The sequence below is a fragment of the Cynocephalus volans genome, chromosome 10, assembly GCF_027409185.1.
Source record: "Cynocephalus volans isolate mCynVol1 chromosome 10, mCynVol1.pri, whole genome shotgun sequence".
In the NCBI taxonomy this organism is placed as follows: domain Eukaryota; kingdom Metazoa; phylum Chordata; class Mammalia; order Dermoptera; family Cynocephalidae; genus Cynocephalus; species Cynocephalus volans.
This window is the reverse complement of record NC_084469.1, coordinates 16,678,057-16,687,160: the sequence shown is the minus strand read 5'-3', so window position 1 is coordinate 16,687,160 and position 9,104 is coordinate 16,678,057. Positions and strand designations below refer to the sequence as shown.

General features: G+C 57.3%; 1 pseudogene; it reads right to left on the bottom strand.

Annotated features, from left to right (window-relative positions):
* Positions 1 to 216: 216 nt before the first annotated feature.
* Positions 217 to 8,367, bottom strand: LOC134388114 (rho GTPase-activating protein 27-like; annotated as a pseudogene).
* Between the last annotated feature and the right edge of the window lie 737 nt (positions 8,368 to 9,104).

Here is a 9,104-nt window from a genome sequence, read left to right as displayed (position 1 = left end):
GGAATCACAGAATCTAACCCCAAAACAGGACATGCCGGGGGGGAAAAATCACATTTTGCGAACAGCCCACCAGGGGTCACCATACTCTCGGAACTGAGGGGTGCAGAAGTCACACCGGCCAGCACACGGGGGGGAGGTGGAGAATCTCAGAAAGTCCAGTGGCCGCCCAGCTTGTGTGGTGGGACCACAGTGGCCTCCCCAGTCCCAAACCCGCAGTCAGTGCTGCAGGAAGATTTCTGAGTGCTGCTGCAGGATCAGCTCCACCACCTGGTTCTGGAACACCATGTGTAAGACCCGTGCACCACGCACAAATCCCACACACGCAGGGATGGCTCACTCCATGAAGACCATGAGACAGAGACCGCTGCAGTCAGGCAAGAGGAGTTTTATTCCAGCATGCTGGGGTCACTCAGTCTCCTGGACAGAAGCGACCCCGAGTTTACAGCACAAGCACCTTTTATACAGTTTTTCTGAACAGATCTTTGTGACAGGATGAGTTGTTGGTTATCTGTGGCGCCTTTAGATTTATGGGTAGACTTTAGCAGGCTGGTACCCTGATAGATTTGTGGCACCTTTAGATTTACAGGTGGGCTTTAGCAGGCTGGTACCCCGATAAGGAACAGCACATTTCTCAATTGTTTATCTTTCCCGGGGTCTGGCCAGGTGGCTTTTAGATAAGGAAATAGTTCCTGGAACCGGGTGGGGGTCATTCCCTCTCTGGAATGTTTAGTGTGCTCGGGTCCGCCTGACCTTTGTATGGCTCCTTAGAAGCTGCTTTATTTAAAATGTTTTTAGCAAGCATTTGTTACAAAACTGCGTATATTAAAGTTATATTTTTCTACAGTTCCCCTACAATTTCCTATGCATGGTCATGGGCATGCTGGTCTCTTCCGTCTGGGGCCACAGCAGCGTGGGCCCGAACACCATGGCCACGGCTCTGCACTGACATGCGGTTCTGCTTGCTGTGCTCAGTCACCCTGCAGCGGGGGTGGGGCGGGATCAGGTCCCACAGCTGGGAGGCTCCTGCCAGGACCCTCCTCCCACTCCTGTGCAGCTCGCCCTGCTCACTCGCACAGGTGCTGGAAGAGCAGCCCCAGCATGTCGTGGTTGGGGACCGGCAGCGAGCGCACCAGGTCACGCACAAGGCGGCTGCGCCAGGCCTGGTCCTGCAGCTCTGAGAAGGGATAGATCAGAGGGAGGGAGAGGGAGTCGGACCGGGGAGAGACGAGAGGGAGGGTCTAGGGTCGGGAGCCGGGCCATGGGGGTGCCCCCAAGCAGGCCAGCTCCTGCCCTCCCCCATCTGCCCCCCGCCCCCAGGTGCTCACTGATGGCCGTGGTGAACTGGCGGAAGTGCGAGAAGGGGAAGAGGGGCTCGGGCAGCTCTAGAAAGAAGAGCTTCAGGATGCCCGTGATAACGTGGATGTCCTACCAGTGCCCATCCTCCAGGTCGAGACGCTCACCTGCGGCGGGGCGGAGAGGAGGACGAAGGAGAGGTCAGTATCCCTTTGCGCCTTCAGGCCCAGGGTCAGGGGCAGGGCTGGGGACCAGCCTCACCGTGGTCTACCTTACAACGCAGCTTCTGGGTGGTGGCCAGGTTTCCTCTGATGCGGTACAGCCCGTCGATGTCCAGCCCTGGAGCAGAGGGAGGCGCTGACCCCGGGTGGGGTGGTGTGGGGTGGGCTGGGGAGGGTCTAAATCCCTGCTATGATTCCTACTCAGGGCCTCCCGTTCCTTCCCCTCGGCCCTGCGCCCCCAGAAGAGGGCTAGCGGGCGCCGAGCCCACCCGGCCCCGCCCGCCACGCATACCCGGGCCTCGACGGCGCAGATGCCCTGCAGCACGAAGCGCGGGGCTGGGCTCCTCTCGTGCTCACACAGCGCGGCCGGCGCGCAGCCGAACGTCTGGTCTGGGGGAGAGGCTCGTCAGCGCCCCCTGGCGGCCGCCCCGCACTTCCCGCGCCTCCCGCGCCCTCCGGTACCTTTGACGTAGCCCTTCTCCCGCAGCGACTGCAACGTGGGCCGCCTCTGGAGGAACTTGCGCAGCTTGTGCCCGACCTTGCTCAAGTCACTCTCCAGGCCCCCGGGGCCCGGGGCTGCAGCAGGGGAACGCGGGACTGAGTCAGTCGGTGGCGTCGGGGTTGGCCGGCAGGCCCCAGCTGGGGTGTCACCACCCACCGCGAAAGAGGTTCCCCCCCCCCCCCCCCCCGCGCACACCTGCACTCGGCCACCCGTCATCCTCTTTCTCTCGCCAGCTTCCCAGGCGCTCACTCGACCCGAAGTCCATGCTGCTGCTCTCGCTTTCCTCCTCCCGGGTCAGGTCTGTGGACTGGAATCGCGCAGCCTATGAGAGCAGCTGGGGATCCTTCCAGGATGGAGCAAGTGACCCGAAAGGACCTCCCAGCAGGGGTGGCATGGAGAACCCCAGCAAAGAGTTCTCTCTTCTCTTACCCAGGTTAACTCCCCTCACCTCCACCAGGTAACCTCAGAACATTCACCTCTCTCAGCTGCAGAGAGCCCTCAAGGTGCTGTAGACAGTCATCCTGTTCCGCCCCTCCCCCCCTTTCTTATCCTTGCTGCCCCTGCCCACCTCCCAGTTCCCTCTTCCATATTGTCCTCAGCTCCTCTATACGCACGGCACTAGGCTAGCACGCCTCAATACGTGACTCCCGGTTCTGAGCTTGCAATTCCACCTGGGGCCAGAGCACCATCGACAACCGCACTACCATCACCTCCCTGGATCTGGATTCCTACCTCTATTAATAAAACCAAAAGCTGCACCCATTGTGGGCTTATGAGGAGTTAAGGGTCAAAAAGTCCCACATCATTTCCAGGTGAATATTTGTCAGAGGGGGCCTGTCCCATCTCTACTTATGTAATTGATATTTTGAAACTAAAATATGGTAGACTCTTGCATTGAATCCTTTTAAGTTTTCTCTTCGTTTGAGCCTGTCATTCTGGCCTGAGACTGGTTCTCAGAATATGTACTTTTTCCTTTTGCCTCCCTTGAAATGGGAAATTATTCTAGGATGTGCCCCCACCTCCACCTGTAGAGTCCTCCTTCAGAGACAACCACTGGGGCTGGATTCACATACTTAAGGAAGGTTGTTTCTTCAGCAGCCCATCCTGCCATCCCAGCTATAAGGGGGTACTGCATCTGCAAGGAGGGGCATTCACTGGTGCCATGGAGCTCCCTGTGCCTAACCAGAGGTCCCCACCCATAGTGGGCACAGCTGCCCAGCATAATGGCTGCCCTCCCCCTCTCCACCAGCCCTAGAGGCCCCAGGCTCTGCCTACCAGCTCCTGGATGCCCTGGGCAATGGCCTTATTCCAGGTGCTGATGATGGCCTCTGAGTTGTGCTGGATCAGGTACTCTGAGCCATCCCAACTCTGCAGCTGGAGGGACACAAGTAACTCGGTCATCCCTGGTTCCCTGGGTCTGCCCTGATGGTAGGCCCGGGGGGGGGGGGGCAAGGTGGTACAGAGATGGAGGTGACGTGTTCCTGCACCCAGGAACTCAGAGCGTAATGGAGCAAGGGCCTCACCCCAGGCCAAGGTCTTCTGCCTCACTTACAGCAGTTGGTGACAGCATCTCTGTGTTACAGATGAGCAAACTGAGGCCCAGCGAGTTTTAGCAGCTTACTCATGGGCACACAGCTATGAGTGATGGTGTGCAGATCTGCGTGGCTCAATTGTCTAGTACACTTCCCCCATCCCATCCTACCTCCCGTGAGCCACAGAGCATGGCAGGCCTCACCCAGAGCCTTGGCCTACAAAACAAAGTGAAAGAAACCTCCTGTTGGAGACCCCTGGCTGCCAGGACTAACAGTTAAGAAAATGGGGAGAGAGAGGATTTGAAAGCAGATCATGGCTGATGCTGGAGAAAACGAACCCCCCCCCCCCGAGTGGACGGAGGATGGCCACCAGCCAGCCAGGAGGCAGGGGGTGCCTTGATTCCCACTCAAGACTGTCAGCCTTCCAAGAGTACCATCTGCCTTCCAGCCCTTGCCAGAAAACATGACTCAGAAAGGCCTACTCTGAAACTTTCATCAAAAGCCCAGTCAGGGGCCGGCCTGTGGCTCACTTGGGAGAGTGTGGCGCTGATAACACCAAGGCCAAGGGTTTGGATCCCTATATAGGATGGCCGGTTAGCTCACTTGGGAGAGCGTGGTGCAGACAACACCAAGTCAAGGGTTAAGATCCCCTCACTGGTCATAAAAAAAAAAAAAGCCCAGTCAGAAACATGACCTGTATAGGGAACTGCTTGAAGGATGTCTCTCAAGGTCAGGGAAGGAACATGCCTAGCCAATGTGATGTCCCTCCCCAATTTGACACCATGGCAGACATTGCTAATTGATCATAGAACTCTACCCTGCCAAGCCTGGAGAAGGCTCTAGAATTCTTCTCAAAAAGGCCCCAGACCTACTGATCAGAGTAACTCATGAGATGAAACCCATTTTCCAACCCTGCTCTGTGGATACCCTGGTTCTAGAACTGAATAAAGCTTGGTGAAACATCAGAAAACTACACACTGCAGGCTCCTTGCAGAAGTGCTTTTTCTAGCTGAGATACAAGGTTATGCTTTTGGCTTTTATCATAACATGCTACCCGAGGCAGCCCTCAGACTGCCATGGAGCTCTTTTGCAGGACACTGTCCTCATTCCCTGAGACCCCATGTTCGTGGAGCTACGCACTAGAAATTTCTCCAAGAGCCAAGCGTTAGGGAAAAGTTTTGATTCCCTCAAAATCTGGATAGACTTTATTATTATTACTATTTTCAACATAAGAGCCATGTAACTGATAGCCTTCTCTTTTCTCCTTAGCCACCAGGAAAACTGGAGCTAAATTTTTTCCAGCCACCTTGGCATCATCTGCCTCCCAATTCCCCTCCACCTTGACCTCATCTCTGACTTGTTTTGCCTGGCCCTGGCTTTTCGGTGGATTTTACCTGTTCACCACATGTATTTTTGTTGTGATCTGCCTCAAAACTGTTAGGGCCTGAGGTAGGGGTGAGACTGGTTTAAAAAACTCTCTCTAGTATCGCCACGTGCCACGTGAGACCCTGCCTCACTGTGTAAGGCCCTCACCAGATGTCTTCCCTGGACTTTGGGCTTCCCAGCCTCTGAAACTGTAAGGAATAAATATTGTTTCTTTGAAAATTTAAAAAAAAAAAAAGTGCTTTAAAACAAGACAACATGTGGAACAGTGAAGGGCATGTCACTAAGAGGACCTTCTTGCCTGGGTCTTCTCTCTCTTCCTGCCAGAGGAGCCTGACAAGCCTGTCCACTGCCCTGGTTGATTCACTGGGAACCCAGTGCAGTTGGAAGCTGGGCTCTGGCCAGCCAGAGCAGGCTGCCCAGCCCAGTCAGTCTGAGCAAGCAGCCAAAGACAGGGGACAGGGAGTCTCCTGTCTCTCTCAAGCCAGAGCAGCAGGGACGAGGGCGCCATTCTAGGCATGACAAAGTTTCATCTCCCAGAGACCCCCACTTCTCACCACCCTCTGGGGCAAGGATTATTAACTCAGCTCCTTGAGAGGGAACTGCAGAATCCTTGATGCCAGAAAGGCTGGACAGATCCCCAAGGTAGGGGCAGCTTAGGCCTTGTGCTCTGAGAATTCCAGCCCCAACTCTTCCTAGGTACCCCCTCTTCGGGCTTGCCCATAGTCAGGGCTATAGGCCACCAGTAAGCCCCTTTCCTCCGTCTCCCCACCCCATCACTCATCTCCAGTGCACTCTTCTTGCTGGATTTGTCTTTGGGGGCCCAGGTGAGAGAGATCCCGGTCAGCTCCACTGAGTACTCAGGGGTGGGGAGCTTGGAAGGCTGCCTCTGTGGGGAGACCAAGGTTACAGAGAGCCCACAGCTCAGAGGGGCCTGCTACAGCACCCTGGCTCCGATCCACCAGGCTCCCCATGGCTCTATGGACAGGATGGGGTCTCTGGCATGGCCAGGGAACAGCTCTGGGGGAAAGGGGCCCAAGGGTTCCTGGATCCCAGAGATCCTGGTGCTTCTTAACCCTGGAGCCTTCTGGCTGGCTTGTCCACTGCTGCCTGCCTCCCCAGGAGAGAAAAGGAAAGGAGCACAGCCCCCATCCCTGTGAGCAGGCATTCCCAGTCCCCAGCCTCCCTGCCCTCCTGGCTGGAGCTATACGGCCTCAAGGACTGCTCCCCATCCCCAAGGTGGCTGGAACTGCTTGTCCTGGGGTGATTCTGCTGTCATCGCTCCCTCTCTGCCAAGACCCACCTCCTGTAACACTCATGTGCCACTATCTCAGACCTGGCCTTTCCCAAGCCAGATCAGATAAAGAGCAGAGGGGGTGGTCCCTGGTCTGGGAGTCTGGGATTCACCAGGCCAACTGCAGCTGAGATCCTGGAGTCCTTGAAGAATGTCAGGACGCCACCCTCCAGCACTGTCCAAGAGGCACTCCAGTGCTTCTTCCTAGGTGGGAGTGGAGAAGTGGGGGGTGGGCAGGACTTAGATTTGGTCACGGGCCGAGGCCCACCTCTCACCCCCAGGAGTAGAGCACAGAGCTCAAAAACACATTCTGGGGCACCTGACCTTGAGTGTCTGACCCCTGACTCTAACACCTGGTAGCCCAGGGACCTTGAGCAAGTCACTTTATCTCTCGGTGCCTCAGTTTCCTCACAGGACCTCTCATGAAGTTGCTATGACGATTAATAAGCCTGGCATACAGGAAGTGCTCAGTGAATCTCATAACTCAGGCAGCTGCTATCCCTTGTCCACCATCTTGGTGCAATGGAGCACACCTGCCTTGTCCAGGGTTTTGATCTAAGAAAGGAAAGTGAAAGAGAGGGTAGTTAATGGGGTGAGCCATGGGGGGCAGAGGCTAGTCTCCCCTTCAGCTGGCAACTCCCCACGGGCTGGGCTGAGTCTCCACTGAACCCATGTCACCCGCCCAGCCACCTGGCTGGGGGTGGGGGTGGGGGTGTGATGCCTGCTCCCACAGCAGCAGTGGCAGAGATTTCCTCCCAGCTCCCAACTTCACCCACTTCTGGGGCCTAGTGCTGGGGCCTATGGTGAAGACAGTTATATCCCATCCAGACCCTGTCCCCAGGACCTCCAGAAACCCCCCATTTCTTCTGTGGTAGTCCTGCCAAGGCCTACGTGCCCCCTCCCTTTCCTTCTCCTCTGGGGGCTGGCCTGGGCTGGGGTGTCACTGTCCTGGCTGGATTTGCAGATGCTTCAAGGGGCAGGGACAGGAACCTGGGGCAGCTCCCACCCAACGGAGTCATCTGGGTTGTAGACCTATGGCTTCCCGTGTTGGTCCTCCAACCTCACCCACTGTGGGAAGAGGAGAAGAGGGACGGTCAGGGCCCCCAGGCAGCTCTGGAGAGGGCAGGAAAAGGTTCCCTCCAACCAGAGTCCAAGATAGCGTCAGGGTCTTTGGAAGTGACTCAGCATCTTGGCTGGCTTGGGGTCTGTGTGGAGCTGCAGTTTAGAGTATAAGGGGAGCCACAGTGAGGAAAGCTCGGGGGAGCGACCCGCGGCTGTCCGGGTCCATCTGCTCGTGCCCTTACCTGCTCGTGGGTGAAGTGGTTAGTGTACAGCGTCTGCTTGTCCGGGCCGATGTGACAAGACCAACCGGGGGGTGTGGTCAAGGGAGAGGAGGGGCCGGGGTCACCCAAAGAGCCCACTGGGGAACAGTCCTCCTCGGGGTAAGTGGTCAGCGCCTCGGGTTAGTCCGTCTCGGGTGTGGGGTCTGCAGAGTGCAGAAGGCGGGGTCAGAGGCTCGGTGCAAGTACTGCCCCCCGGCCCCGCCCCTCACCCTCTTGTCCCTGGGCGGTGGCGAGTAGGAGGCGGGGTCGGGGTATCTCAGAGATAGCTCCGCCCACCCGGCCCCGCCCCTCACCCTCTTGTCCCTGGGCGGTGGCGAGTAGGAGGCGGGGTCGGGGTATCTCAGAGATAGCTCCGCCCCTGACTCCGCCCCTCACCCTCTTGTCCCTGGGGCGGTGGCGAGCAGGAGGCGGGGTCGGAGGCTCTCGGAAAGAACCCCGCCCAGCCCAGCCCCTCACCCTCGGGTCCCGGGGCTGGTGGGGCTCAGGCCGGGCTGCATCTCCGCTCGCCCTCCCAGACCTCGCCCGTCAGCGGGTTGTAGAACACCACCCCGCGACTGTCCTTAGCCCAGTATTGGCGCCACTCGGTCTCGGTCTCGCAGCTCTCACCTGCGGCTGCCCACCGAAGCCCGGGAGATGGCCGGGCTGGTGGCGCCTTCGGCAGCCTTGAAAGGCGACTCCCACGTCGTCACGCCCATGTCCGGGTTGCAGCAGTAGGATCGCCGGGTGCCCGCGTCCGTGTGTGTCTCCCACATGGGCCGGGGCGGGGCGCTGCTGTGGCGCCTGGCGAAGTGGCTCGAGGCTGCCTATGTTCGCATACACGAGCTCTGGGGGGGTCGGTCGTCCACCTGCGGCGGGAGGAAGGTAGACATAACTTTTAGGGGAGCCCCGGAATAACACAGTCTCGAGTCGGCCACTTGCCACCTAGGCGACCTTCAACATGACACATGATCTCTCTGCCTCAGTTTCCCTAGGTGTAAAAGATCTGCACTGCCCATTCCAGAAATCGTAGTGTAGAGAGAATGAGGAAATATTCTTGAAAGTGCTTTGTAAAGTATTTAGTGCCCCAGATGGGTGGGACAATCACATTATTTATTAATGATAATAAAACCAGTTCTCACAGCTCGGCACTCACAGAGGCAAGTCAGAGGTTGGGTAGGAACAGAGATATGGCCTGAGACCCATCCCTCTTCTTGGTCTTCATTCAGGACGCTGCTGTATTCTACAGCCCCTGCTGAAAGCTCCCACCCCAGACAAAGCTCTGGGATTGGAATTAATACTGCCTCTGGATTTGGGGCTGGAACTTCCCAGAGTGGGGTTTGCAGGTGTCAGAATCAATTCCAGACAACAAGGGGGAGAGATGCCAGGCAGATGGACTGGCAAATGTGAGGGACAAAGAAATGGAAGTCCCCGTTCCCCTCCAAGGGGAAGTGGGGATGGATGGGGGTTCAGTCACACAGAATATGTCTTCCTGATTAACACCTCATGGCTCCCTGCTGGCTGCTGGGCAATCTCTAAGTCCTTGACCAGGCCCAAGAT